This window comes from Muscardinus avellanarius (genome assembly GCF_963383645.1).
Source record: "Muscardinus avellanarius genome assembly, chromosome: X".
NCBI classification, from domain to species: Eukaryota; Metazoa; Chordata; class Mammalia; order Rodentia; family Gliridae; genus Muscardinus; species Muscardinus avellanarius.
Genome location: NC_137792.1, coordinates 61,625,219 through 61,639,949, shown reverse-complemented (window position 1 = coordinate 61,639,949; position 14,731 = coordinate 61,625,219). Strand labels below are relative to the sequence as shown.

Genomic DNA, 14,731 nt, shown 5'->3' with positions numbered 1-14,731 from the left:
AAATGTGTATAGTATCTTCAATCCTTAATAGTAAAATATATCATATTTTATTTACTGTAGTAAATAAAAAAATTGTAATTTATACTTCACCTACTATGATACTAAGAAGCAATTGCATTCAATTAAATTTTTACTAAGAGTTAGAAATGTGGTGGGTTTAATAGTGTCTTTTAAAAATTTATATCCAAACCAGGGGTGGTGGCACACGCTTGTAATCGCCCCGCTTGGGAGGCGGAGACAGGAGGATCGTGCTGGTTCGGAGCCAGCCGCGCTGGCTTAAGAGACCCTGTTTCCACATAAAAAAGTTAAAAAAATAGGTCTGGGAGTGTAGCCAGTGGGAGTGTATCCTGGAGGTAGAAGGGCTTCCAGGAACCCCAGTACCACCAAAAAAAAAAAAAAAAAAATTATATCCAAGACAAGCCTCACAATATGACCATATTTGCAAATCTGAACCTGCAGATGTGATTATTTGAAAATCTTAAAATAAAATTTGGTTATTCTTTCTTCAAACAAAATACTAAGGAAGAAATTTTCCTTTTTAGATAAGGAATGAAATAATGTCCTTTCTCCCTTTGAAAGTGAAAGTGTTTTTTTCAGATGTTTTCTCTTGCGAAGAGAAACAGTTTGCAACATCTGTTCATTACATCTTGGTCAAGGGCAGTATGTATGAAGACATTTTTATCTTATTGAAAACAAAAAATTATTTTATTTTTTTCTGAATTTTAAAATTTTATAATCCCAAGCATGACTCAAGAGGTTTTGGTTGCAACTAACATCATTATCTGACTTTGTTCTATTCCACTGATAGAATAAGAATCTTCTTGCTCTCAATGCAAAAAAAGTAGAATAAAATGTAGTAATTTCAGATCAGAAAGAACTGGAATACAAAAATGACTAGGTTAACATGAAAAAGTTTTTTTTAATCAATAAACACCTTTATTACACGAAATAAGGACTTATTTGCCTTTCAGTGCCTTGATTTTCCTCAGATAGAACTCCAGCTCCTTGCCCTCCAGGACGTAGCCATCCACTCGCTCACACTGTCCTGGTCTTGATGCGATGCAGGCAAGCAGCTTGCCCTGCTGGAACTGTTCCTCCAGGAGACTGCTGATTTTGGCATTCTTTTTCCTTTCATCATACTTCTTTTGAATATTCTTTGTGTAAAATCTCTTCCTCCTCAGGAGTCAGCTTGGCCCCTTTCTTGTGTCCCAGGGGCAGTGCATAGTGGGACTCATACCACTGCCGGTAAAGGGTGCTATCAATGAGCACGATACAGTTCTTCACCAGCATCTTGGTGCAGACCACCTCATTACTGGACGCATTGTAGACAACATCAATGATCCTTGTTTTGCGGGTACAACACTCAGAGCCCCAGGAGAAGATGCCCACATTCAGTCTCAGGGCTCGGTACTTCTTGTTCCCTCCTCGCACTCTGACTGTGTGTACGCGGCAGGGGTGATCTTAGTATTGACAGCCTGGCGTCCCAGCTCATACTTCCGCTTCTTGTGGTAGGGCTTTCTCTTGCCCCCAGTCTTGTGGCGCTTGTGCCAGTTGTCCTGAGAGATGCCCATCGCTCGGCACTGGCTGGAAAGACGAAACGCAAAGGCTCACAGTCCAGTTTGTCACAAAGTTTTAATGTCATAAAATGAGAATATTAAAAAGTTACTCCATTTCACTTATTTAGTTTACAAATTAGAAAATTAAAACCAATAAAATGTTTTCTTAAAGGTTTTTCAGGAATAGAATACAAGGGGTGTTCCCCTGAGCCTAATGCCTTTTATACAAATCATGTTCTTTCTTTGAGCCACAAAATCCTTTTCTGTAAATTAAGGCTAAAGCTAACAGGTCTTTTTACCTAATAAAATTATTATGACCATCAAAATTAGTGAATCTATATTCAAGGCCTGGATTCAAACACCTTCTTTGGGTTTAAACTATTTTTTTTCTCTTTACTTTTTTTTCTTTTTCCTTTTTTTTTTTTTTTTTTTTTTGGAATTCTGGGGATGGAACCGAGGGGCATTTGACCTCTGAGCTACATTCCCTGCCCTATTTTTAATTTATTATTTATTTTGAAACAGGGCCTCACTAAGTAGCTGAGGGAGCCTACAAACCATGATCCTCCTGTCTCAGCCTCCCAAATGTTGGGATTACAAGCATGCAAGACCATGCTCCACTAAGTTAAACTATTTTCACATGAAAAATTTATACAACAGGTACCTCATGTTTCTTGTTTCTATGTGTTTTATCATCTTCAATAGGGTGTATGAACATAATTTGTTTTTATATCTCCCCAATTCCTGAAGAAATTTGATTGTATTTTCTTAGCTAAGTTTATTTTAGTAACAATGAATAAACATTGGGAAGTCAGATAGGAATAAAACTGGAATCTCTATTCCAAGGGCATAGCCATTTTACACATACTTAAAGAATATAACTAAATAAACACAAAATTTCTGCTAAATGGCCAAAAATGAAGCCTTTACCACAATAAGTAACTAATGTTTTTTAATCATGGATTGATGTCATTTTATTATGATACTAATTTTGATTGAGAAAATAGTTCTATTTTCATTTCCACCATTTCTCAGAAAATTCTACTACAGTAAATATGCACTTACATTGTAAAAGATGATTGATTAAACATTTTATCAGTAATGTTAGAAAGGATTAGGAAGTACTTAAAAATAGATTCACATAACTGCAGGTATTGCCTAGCCAGAAATAAGGTTTCATTATTGTGAGAGAATATGGAGAGAGAAAGATAAGAGAAGATTCTATTTTCAAAGAATATGTTGTATCTATTTTCCAATATTAAAGATGTATGCCTTAGATCTGGAGATGGAATGTCCCCCCCAAATCTTATACTTTCGGTAATGCAGTGTTTAAATGTGATATAAATCATGGTAACTCTGGCTTTATCATTGGATAAATTTATTTTATGGGTTAATAATTTGAATGGATTTATTGGGTGATAACTGTAGAGAAATGGGACTTGGAGGAAGTAAAAAGCAGGAAATTGAGAATCATTGCTTTGAATTATATCTTGACTCCTTTATATCACTCTCTGTATTTTTGCTACCTAGCTGCCATTAGCTAAGGAGCTTAACCCTCTCCCACCCCTCCACTGTGATATTTTTGTCTTGTTGCTTGCTAACTATGGACTAAACCTCTGAAATTATGAGCTAAAATAAGTCTTTCCTCCTCTAAGTTGTTTGTTCAGGTATTTCAGTCACAATGTAGAAAAGCTGAATGACACAGAGAGGATAAAGTAGAAATATTTTTGAGTGTTAATTTGAGGGAATGATAAAATTGTACCTAACAGTACTAATGAGAAGTTTTATCAGTTTAAGAAAAACTTTTAAAACCATACATACAATGTTCTATTGGTCATAATCTGAAAAGAATATGGCATACACATTGTTTACTATTCCTCCACTAATTCATCTATCCACCAAAATATGCTTCTATTCAATAAGCAGTATTTTGTGTGTTCCAGGTGTCATTTTATTCATTCGTTTATTTATTAATTAATTAATTTATTTTTTTTTTGGCGGGCCTGGGGATGGAACCCAGGGGCATTCTACCTCTGAGCTACAGCCACTGCCCTATTTTTTATTCTTTATTTTGAAACCGGGTCTCACTGAGTTGCAGAAAGCCTCACTAAGTGGCTGAGGCTGTCTGCGAACCATGATCCTACAGGTCTCAGCCTCCCGAATGCTGGGGATTACAAGAATGCACCACCATGCCCTGTTCCACTTGTCATTTTAGGCTTTAAAAAATATTGTGAAAAGGCCGGGCATTGTGGCACATGCTGTAATCCCCGTGCTTTGGAGGCAGAGACAGGAGGATCATGCAGGTTCAAAGCCAGCCGTGAGCACTCGCTTAGGAGACCCTTTTTCCAAATAAATAAAAATGTAAAAGTAGGTCTGGGAGTGTATCCTGGAGGTAGAAGGGCTTCCAGGAATCCCAGTACCATATATATATATATATATATATATATATATATATATATATATATTTACACTCTTAGAGGTTCGGCAGATTTCTCGGCTCAGGGAGCATCTAAAGCTCTCAGAGGCTGGGCTCAGCACACTCTGCAGGGACTCAGAGTGGAGCTCAAAACCAGAAAAGAAATACACCAGCCTCATGGCCGAGGGCATGGCAGCTCCATCTGTGCACTCAACAACAGTGAGTCAAACTGTGGCCCCTAGAGGAGAAATCCCAGTACTGTACTCCCAGGGACTTGACCCAGTGGGGGAGTGGCGGTGGCATAGATATCACACCATAAGAGAACACCCAACCTGGCACCCCTCATGGTCTAAAGCAGCCTCGATTGACTCCCAGGGTCTGAGACTCTGCGATACAACCCAGTAAAGGAGTAGTGGTGACTGAGATACCATAGACTAGAAATCCACAGCACCTTAAGTAAAGTCGTAGTGACCCAAGGAAGAACCCGGAGAAGGCACAAACTTCTGAAATCATGGGAAAGAGGAATAACAATGGAGCAATGAATGCCCACAACCCCACAACATCAGAACCTGATAAAACAGAAATTCAGAGATTTCTAGAAGATCAAATCAGGAAAATAACTGTAGAAATAATACAGGTGTTTCGAAAATAATTCATAGAGAGCCAAAGAGAGATAAAGGATGCAATTAATGAAGTAAAGGCCTCAATTCAAAGTACAACCAATTAGACCATATGGAGAATAGAATCTCGCTCATAGAAGATGATCATTCAAAAAATGACGCATAGTTTCTAATTTAGAAAAAAAAATCCGACAGCAGGAATCTGACATTGAAGAAATATGAGCCCATTTTAAGAGAGCTAACCTAAGAATAATTGCAATAGAGGAGGTAAAAGAAGGTGAAACCAAAGGGATCAACAATCTTTTCAAGGAAGAAATAGCAGAACATTTTCCAAATGTAGAGGAAGAGGTCAATACACAGGTCCAGGAAACTTATAGAACTCCCTTTAGAAAGGATCGGAGAAGAGGATCCCCACGCCACATAACTGTCAAAATGACCAATGTGGAAGCCAAGCAGAGAATCTTAAAGGCAACAAAAACAAAGGGCCAAGTGACATTCAGAGGCAAACCAATTAGAATCACTCCAGTCTTCCCAAACCAAGTCATGAGAGCCAGAAGGGCTTGGAGTAACATTCCAAACTCTGAAAGAAAACAACTTCCAGCCAAAAATTTCCTACCCAGCAAAACTTTCTATCAAATTATATAGGGGAATAAGAAGCTTCCACGACAAACAGAAACTGAAGGAATTTATGTCTTCAAAACCAGCACTAGAGAAAATACTCAAAGAGATTAACTACAAAGAAGAAATAGGTAACACACACCAGAACCAGAGAAACAAGATTTTCCATCCAACAGACAACTAAGATTGGTTATCTGTGGAGGTTCATTATTTATGTTAGTCTTTTACCTATCTCTAAATGGTATTGTTTGCTTTGATTGTTGTTATTTTTTAGGATTTCTAGTTGGAATATTACTATACCTTCAGATGTAGCATTTGGAAATATTTTATCCCATTCTATCAGTAACTTTTAACTGTTTACATTGTCTTTGGATATACAATATTTTTTTTTTATTTTTTAGGGAGTTTGTTTACCCTTTTGTTGCCTGTGCCATTGAAATCATATCCAAGAAATCACTGCCAATTTCAATGTTGTGAGGTTTTATGACCCAGATTTTCTTCTAAAAGTTTATAGTCTTAATACTTATATTTAGGTATTTTATCTATTTTGAGTTAATATTTTTATATGGGATTAGGTAAGGGTCCAATTTTTTTCTTTGCATGTAATTATTATTTTTCAACAATATTTAGTTAAAAGATTAGTATTTCCTCCACCAAATGTTCATGGAAACCTTGTCAAAAATAACTTGACAATATATGGAAGAATGTATCTCTAGGCTTTTATTTAACTCCAATGGTTTATATATCTGCCTTTAGAACAGTACTACACTGTTTCAATTATTGTAGCTTTATATGGTTTGAAACTGGAAAATATACATCTTCTAGCTTTGTTCTTCTTCGAGATTGTTTGTTTTGGTTATCTAGAGTCCATATTCCATATCAGGGTAGATTTTTTCTGAAAAATAAATAAACGTATGATAGTTTCACTGAAAGAAAAATACTCTCTGGTAAGAAAGAAAGCAAAAAGAAATATTGAAATGTTATCTTTAAGTCATCAAAAGCTTGGTATCAGACAAATGAAACTGTTATGTGAGATTATCATCATTAATATTGGATAAGTTTCTATAAAACTAGATGTCAACCACTAAGCCAAGCATGGGAAGGAGGTGTGGGGAGGGAACGGGGTGGAGATTGGGTGGGGGCTAACTGGGCAATGTGTGCATGTATGTCTACAAAAGTATTTTCTTTATACCATTATGATGTATGAATACATTGCACCAATAAGAAATAAATAATTAAAAAATAAACACCAAAAAATAAATAAAATAAAATAAAATAATGTTTCCTGGAGGATTCAAAATGGCGACTGATAGACACAGCACTTCTCAGTCGCTGAAACAAATAAAGTTCAACTACTTAGAGAGCATGTCTTAATCAACAAAATAAACCAAAACAGATCCAGGTACCTCGACGGAAAACCTGAACTCAAAGAAGAACAAAGATCAGGCACCAGACCGGCTGCAGATACAATTGGGCCGTCCACCCTACCGGGGGGCTGCGTGGACTGCCTGCATGCCCAAACTGCACTCCTGAGCTCTGACTGATACCACCATGGCAAGATAATCTGAGACTGAATTAAGCAGCAAGCAGCACCCACGTCAGAACCCTGGGTGCGCAGCAGAGATGGGATCACAGTAGCACAGGGACTCTCACGGATGCCTGGACCAAGGAAGGCAGGTATCTTAGTGTGTCCAGAGAAAGTGTGGTTCCTAGCGTGTGCCCTGGGCCCAGCTCTGGCCTGGGGCATCTGTCCCACACCTCAGAACCCAGCACTGTCCTTGTGCACCCTGTCTGCACCCCGGACCCTCGCTAGTAGCCAGTGCCTGCGCCATCCCCACCCTAAACTTGGAGCTTACCTTGTGCACCTATTCCCCGCTACCCACCTTGCCAGTGGCCTGCTTTCCAGGCAGCAAAAGCTCTGTGCGCCTGGGAGATCTCCTCTGGCCCCCAGCTACTACGCCCCGCAGGAGGCAGAGATCATTGCTGGACACTGTGCAGCGCCTGTGCCCCCGAACCTGGATGCACCTATCCCGAACTCCTGGCCCATCGCTGGGAGTTCCCGCCCACCCAGCAGCCTGAGACTCAGTTCTAGTCTAGAGCACAGCTCATTGCAACTTGGAGCAGCATAGCAGCAGGCATTAGGCATCTGTACCCACTCACCCCTGGTCTAGTAATAGCAGTGCACCCAGCCTGCACTCTCAGAACTGGCAGAGCTCTGGCAGTGTGTGTCCAGGAACCAGCAACCCTTTGACCAGGGTACATCTTGGGACCATACCAGCTATCCCAGTTAGAATTTCCAGAGACACAGGAAAATCCATCGAGACACAATATCAGCACAGGACCTCAGTGGGAGGTTCCAAGTCTACTTTGGACATCCTCCACTCCTGCTGTAGGGAAGCACAGGCCAGAGTCTAGGGTAGTGAGTGCAGAGGTGCTGACTACAGGTTGGAATTACACAGAACCTGGGAATTGTACAGAATCTAATAACAGTGACACCAGACATCCTGACACATAAACCCAAAGCAGTTAAAGGAAAGAAAGGTATCCAAATACCCAGAGTGACTTAATAAGATAAAAATAGAGTACAAAGAAAACAAAGAAATATTGGATTATATTCTGAAAGCTACCAAAGCAATAAGATATTCAAATATTGTATGGACCTGCCCTCATATTCGTAAATAAGTAGGACATTTTTTTTTTTACTTTTACTGTTGATGTTTTGTTTTGCTTTTACAGTGCTTTTGTTTTCTTATGATTATTTCTGTTTTATTTTTCCCCATCCTTCTTTTACTTTAACTTTTTTTTATATATATTTGATAGTTTGCCTTGTTTTCTGATTTCACACAGCTACTAGTTTCTTTTATTTTATTCTTGTCATTTTTCCACTTTCTCTTTCCTTCCTTTTTTCATTTTCCACTTTTGATTGGTTTTTCTTTTCTTTTTCTTTGATTACATACTAGTCTTGGTATCTTGTGTGGATTTTTTTTTATGTTTGTCTGCTCCTTCCATTACCCCTCTTACAAACTTCCCCACACTAACCTATGTACTCTTTTCCCCCAAATATTTTCCCCATAATATACCTCCTTGTTTAATACTCAAAGTATTTTATATCTCCATACTTACTGTACTAACTACAAGAGTCCTACTAGTTAACTCTCTTTCATTCTCAGCAAGATATTACCTTATCATACTTAAAGTCTTTCTCAACTTAAACATATCCTCTACCTAATATGACTACTTTACCCATAACCCCAGCTCCTCCCACCCTCAACACTGGAAAAGCTCTGCTGACTTGCCGATACCCCTCAACTCCTAATATTAAGATTGGACTAAGCATAATACTCACGAATGATGGGTAGAAATCAGAAAAACAGGACAGAGAATGCTATAAATATGAGGACCAGGAATTATGAAGAGACAGCAGAAATCTCGAATACTGACCTACAAGAAATGCAAGAAGGGTAGTTCAGAATCTTGATTTACAATATGATGAAAGACTTTAAAACAAGTCTACAAGAAATTAAAGAGGACATTGGAACACTAAGAAAGAATCAAAAAGAGGTCTGGAGCCAGGCATGGTGGTGCACGCTTGTAATCCCACGCTTGGGAGGCGTAGACAGGAGGATTGCACTGCTTCGGAGCCAGCCTCACTGGTTTAAGAGACCCTGTTTCCAAATTAACAAAAAATAAAAATAGTTCTGGGAGTGTAGCCCAGAGGTAGAAGGGCTTCCAGGAACCCCAGTACCACTAACACACACACACACACACACACACACACACACACACACACACACAAAGAGGTCTGGAATGAAATGAAAGAGTCAATAAGTGAAATGAAGACAGCAATAGAAAGAAATTCTGGAATATTAGATGAAATGGAAAAGAGAATATCAATGTTAGAAGACAGTACATCCAAAACTAAAAACACAGTCAGCGATATACAGAATTTTTTACAGCAACAAACCCTAAACATTCACCAAATATGGGATAATATGAAGCATCCTAACTTACAGATAATAGGCATTGAAGAAGTGATAGAGGTACAGACCAAGGGCATCTATAATCTCTTCAAAGAAATAATCTCAGAGAATTACCAAACATGGAAAGAGACTTGGATCTTCATGTCCAGGAGGCATACAGAACTCCACTGAGGCAGCACCAAAGAAGGACCACTCCACATCATAATAACCAAAATGACCAACAAAGATGCCAAGGAAGGAGTCTTAAAAGCAGTGAGAACAAAAGTTTGGGTGACATATACAGGCAAAACAATAAGAATCACCCCAGACTATACAACCAAGGTAATGAATGCTAGGAGAGACTGGTACGACATGATTCAGACCTTGGAAGAAAATAACTTCCAACTAAAGCTTATTTATCCAGCAAAACTATTCTTCAAGATCAATGGAGAAACCAGTCTTTCAGGATAAACAGAATCTTAAAAAAATCATGAATTCAAAGCCAACACTAGAGAAAATTCTTAAAGAAATATACCATAAGGAAGAAAAAAGAAGCAGACTTCAGATCCAGAGAAGAGAGGAAGTTAATAAATGGGCCATTTAAGTAAAGAAGAAAGACCAAACCACCCAAGAGTAGACAGAGCACAAAATGGCAGAAAACAAAAATCATATTTCAATAATATCTCTTAACGTCAAAGGACTTAACTCACCAATCAAAAGACATAGACTGGCAATATGGATTAGGAAACATAATCCAAATATATGCTGTCTGCAAGAAACTCACCTCACAGCCAAAGAAATTCACAGACTGCAAGTGAAAGGAGAGAAAATGATATACCATGCCATTGGTGACCAAAAAAGAGCAGGGGTAGCAATCCTGATATCCAACAAAACAGACTTTAAACTAAAACACATCAAAAGAGACAAATCAGGGCACTTCCTTTTATTAAAAGGAACAATACACCAAGAAGATATAATGATAGTAAATATTTATGCCCCAAATGTGGGTGCAATCACATTTGTAAAACAAATCCTTCTGGACATCAGATCCCAAATAGACACAAATATAATAATTCTGGGAGACTTTAATATGCCTCTCACACCACTGAATCGATCTTCAAGGCAAAAGATGAGTAAAGATGCTTTAGAACTAAAGGAAACCATAAACCAAATGGACCAATGGACATTTTCAGAATATTTCAACCAGGAACTACATAATACACATTCTTCTCAGCAGCCCATGGAACCTTCTCCAAAATATACCACATCCTGGGACACAAGGAAAATACCAGCAAATTCAAAAGATGTAATACAATTTCTTGCATCTTTTCAGACCACAATGGAATAAAAGTAGAAATGAACAATAGGAAACTCAAAAGAAAGTATTCAAATACATGAAGAATGAATGATACACTATTGAATGATGAATGGATAAGAGCAGAAATTAGGGAAGAAATAAAGAAATTTATGGAAACAAATGAAAACAGAGACACAACCTACCAAAATCTAAGGGACCCTCAAAAGAATGGGGATGAACCTACCATATGACCCAGCAATTCCACTTTTTGGTATTTATCCAAAAGAATGGAAAAAACTACCAAACTAATCCATGTGTAACTATGTTTATACCTGCACAATGCAGAATTTTAAATTGCCAACTATGGAACCAGCCAAAATATTCACAGTGAAATTTTATTCTGCCATAAATAAGAACAAAATTATGTCATTTTCAGGAAAATGGATGAAAATGGAGAACATTATGCTATTTCAGATTAGTCGGTCACATAAAGTAAAAAATTGGATGTTCTCCCTAATATGGGGAAGATAGGAAAAATGGTACATAGAGGAAACTCTAGAGAAAGAGAAACCATAGATGAACAAATAATACAACATAAGGGGGATGAGAAAGGAAAGATGAAAATATCCTAATGTACATCATGCACATTCATAAATGTATCTAAGTCACTCACTAAGGAAACCATGAGAAGGAGAGATTTGGGAGGCAATAAGGTGGAATTTGGGGAAAGGCTAAATGAGTGACATGTGTATATATACCTCTACTATCTTGGAAATCATTAAGATGTATGACTACAATGCGCCAATAAAAAAAATCAGCTTGAAATAAAAGTAATCGTTACAATATGTTTAGTATTTTCTTTGTGTGTGTGTGTGTGTGTGTGTGTGTGTGTGTGTGTGTGTGTTTCTGGGCATTTTATCTAAGGACTTTATACTTCTAAGATATACAACCAGACTTATTTGATTTTTTAATTTTTACAAGATCTTATTAAATTTCTATATCCTGGTCTCAAACCTGTGATTTTCCTGTCTTACCCTTCAAATATTCGGATTACAGCATTCTCCATCACACTTAACTAATTTGCTGTATTATTTTTTTTATTTTTCTAGGAATTAAAATATACATTTAAGCCAAGAGTCATTGTTAAAATTATTATTTTGGATATTACCACGGCAAGATAATTCGGGACTAAAAGCGGACTTAGGACCGCATCTTAAGCAGAGAGCAGCAGCCACCAGAATTCTGTGTGCCCACCAGCGACCGGATCACAACTGCATAGAGACTCCCACGGATTCCTGCACCAAGTCAGGTACCTGAGGGCGCCCTGGTAAGTTGGGGTCCTAGCGTGTGCGCAGCCTCAACCCCCAGCACGGGCTCAAGCCTCAGATCCGAGCACTCTCATCGTGCAACTTGCCTGCACCACGGTCCCCTGCTGGTAGTCAGTACCTGTACACTGCCACCCCTAAATTGGAGTCTGCTTGTGTGTCTAGCCCTTGCCACCTTGCCAGAGCCTGCCTTCCAGGCTGCGAAAGCCCTGGGTGACCCGGAAATCTTCTTGGGGCACCCCCAGCTTCTATGTCCTGCGGGAGGCAGAGACCATTGCTGGACAACACGCACTGGACCCTTGAGCACCTACCTACACCCCTGGCCCACCGCTGGGTGTTCCCACCCTCCTGGTAGCCAGAGGCTTAGTGCTAAGTGAGAATACAGCTCAATACACCTTGGAAGAGCATACCAGCAACAATAGACAGCTGCATCCACTCTCAATTGTGTCCAGTATTAGCAGCGCATCCAGCCTGCACTCTTGGAATAGGCAGAGCTCTGGCAGTAAGTGTGGGCATCCAGGTCCAGCATCCATTTGCCCAGGGTACATCTTGGGACCACACCGGCTAGCCCAGCTGGAATTTCCAGAGACACAAGAAAATCCATCGGGCCACAAAATCTGCTCAGGACCTCAGGGGGAGGTTCCAATTATACTTTGGTCATTCTCCACCCCTGCTGTAGGGAAGCACAGGCTGGAGGCTAGGGTGGTGAGTGCAGAGGTGCTGACCACAGGTTAGAATTTCGCAGAACCTGTGAATTGTACAGAATCAGATAACAGTGAAATCAGACATCCGGACACATAAACCTAAAGCAGCTAAAGGAGAGAAAGGTGTCCAAACACCCAGACTGACTTAAGAAGATAAAAATAGAGTACAAAGAAAACTAAGAGACATTGGATGGTATTCTGAAAGCTACCAAAGCAATCAGATATGCACATATTATTTGGACCTGACCCCATATGTGTAAATAAGGAGGACTGTTTGTTTTACTTTTAATGTGGACGTTTTGTTTTATTTTGCTTTTACAGTGCTTTTGTTTTGGTAGGGTTATTGCTGTTTTATTTTATTTTTTTTTGTTTTAACCCACACTTCTTTTACTTTAACTTGTTGATACATATATATATATTTATATACATACATACATACATTGTATAGTTTGCCTTATTTTTTATTTCACACAGCTGCTAGTTCCTTTTATTTTATTCTTGTTCTTTTTTCCTCTTTCTTCCTCTTCGCTTCCTTTTTTTTTCACTCTCCTCCTTTGATTGGTTTTCCTTCATTTTTCTTGGATTACATAATAGTCTTGGTATCTTGTGTGGATTTTTTTTTATGTCTGTCTGCTCCTTCCATCATCCCTATTTACAAACCTACCCACACTAACCTACATACTTTTCTCCCCCAAAACTTTTCCCCATAATATACCTCCTGGTTTAATACTCAAAGTATCTCTTATATCCATAATTACTCTACCAACGACAAGAGTCCTAGTAATTAACTATCTCTCATTCATAGCAAGTTATTACCTTATTATACTTAAAGTCTTTCTCAACCTAACATATACTCTACCTAATCCGACTCCTTTACCAATCACCCCAGCTCCTTACACATCACCCACCCTCAACACTGGAAAGGCTCTGCTGACTAACCAATACCCCCAAACTCCTAATATTAAGGTTTGACTAAGCACAGTACTCACGAACGATGGATAGAAATCAGAAAAAAAGGACAGAGAACGCTATAAATATGAGAACCAGGAATTATGAAGAGACAGCAGAAATCATGAATACTGACCTACTAGAAATGCAAGAAGGGGAGTTCAGAATCTTGATGTTCAATATGATGAAAGAATTTAAAACAAGTATAGAGGAGGTGAAAGCTGAGTTAGAAACACTAAAAAAGAATCAGAAAGAGGTCTGGAATGAAATGAAAGAGGCAATAAGTGAAATGAAGACAGCAATAGAAAGAAATTCTGGAAGATTAGATGAAATGGAAAACAGAATATCAATATTAGAAGACAGTACATCCCAAACCGAAAACTCAGTCAGTGATATACAGAAATCTTTACAGCAACAAAACCTAAACATCCAGCAATTATGGGATAATATGAAGCGCCCTAATTTACGGATAATAGGCATCGAAGAAGGGATAGAGGTACAGACCAAGGGCATCTGTAATATCTTCAAGGAAATAATCTCAGTGAATTTTCCAAATATGGAAAGAGACTTGAATCTTCAAGTCCAGGAGGCATACAGAACTCCACTGAGACAGGACCAAAGAAAAACCACTCCACGCCACATAATAACCAAATTGACCAGCATAGATGCCAAGGAAGGAATCTTAAAAGCAGTGAGAACAAAAGGAAAGGTGACATATAGAGGCAAAATAATAAGAATCACCCCAGACTATACAACCCAGGTCAGGAATGCTAGGAGAGACTGCTACGACGTGATTCAGACCCTGGAAGAAAATAACTTCCAGCCAAGGCTCATCTATCCAGCAAAACTACTATTCAAGATCAATGGGGAAGTCAAAGTCTTTCAGGATAAACAGAATCTCAAAAAAATTCATGAATTCAAAGCCAACACTAGAGAAAATTCTTAAAGAAATAAATCATAAGGAAGAAAAAATAAGCAGACTTCAGAATCAGAGAAGAGAGGAAGTTAATAAGTGGGCCATTTAAGTAAAGAAGAAAGATCACACCATCCAAGAGTAGACAGAACACAAAATGGCAGAAAACAAAAATCATATTTCAATAATATCTCTTAATGTCAAAGGACTTAACTCACCAATCAAAAGACATAGACTGGCAATGTGGATTAGGAAACATAATCCAAGTATATGCTGTCTGCAAGAAACTCACCTCACAGCCAAGGACATTCACAGGCTGAAGGTGAAAGGATGGAAAAAGATATACCATGCCACCAGTGACCAAAAAGAGCAGGGGTA

At 38.5% G+C, this 14,731-nt stretch overlaps 1 pseudogene across 1 annotated transcript; it reads right to left on the bottom strand.

Annotated features, from left to right (window-relative positions):
- Positions 1-956: 956 nt before the first annotated feature.
- On the bottom strand, positions 957-1,571 carry LOC308279501 (small ribosomal subunit protein eS8-like; annotated as a pseudogene). Its single transcript has one exon. The product of its transcript is annotated as a small ribosomal subunit protein eS8-like (transcript).
- Positions 1,572-14,731: the final 13,160 nt, after the last annotated feature.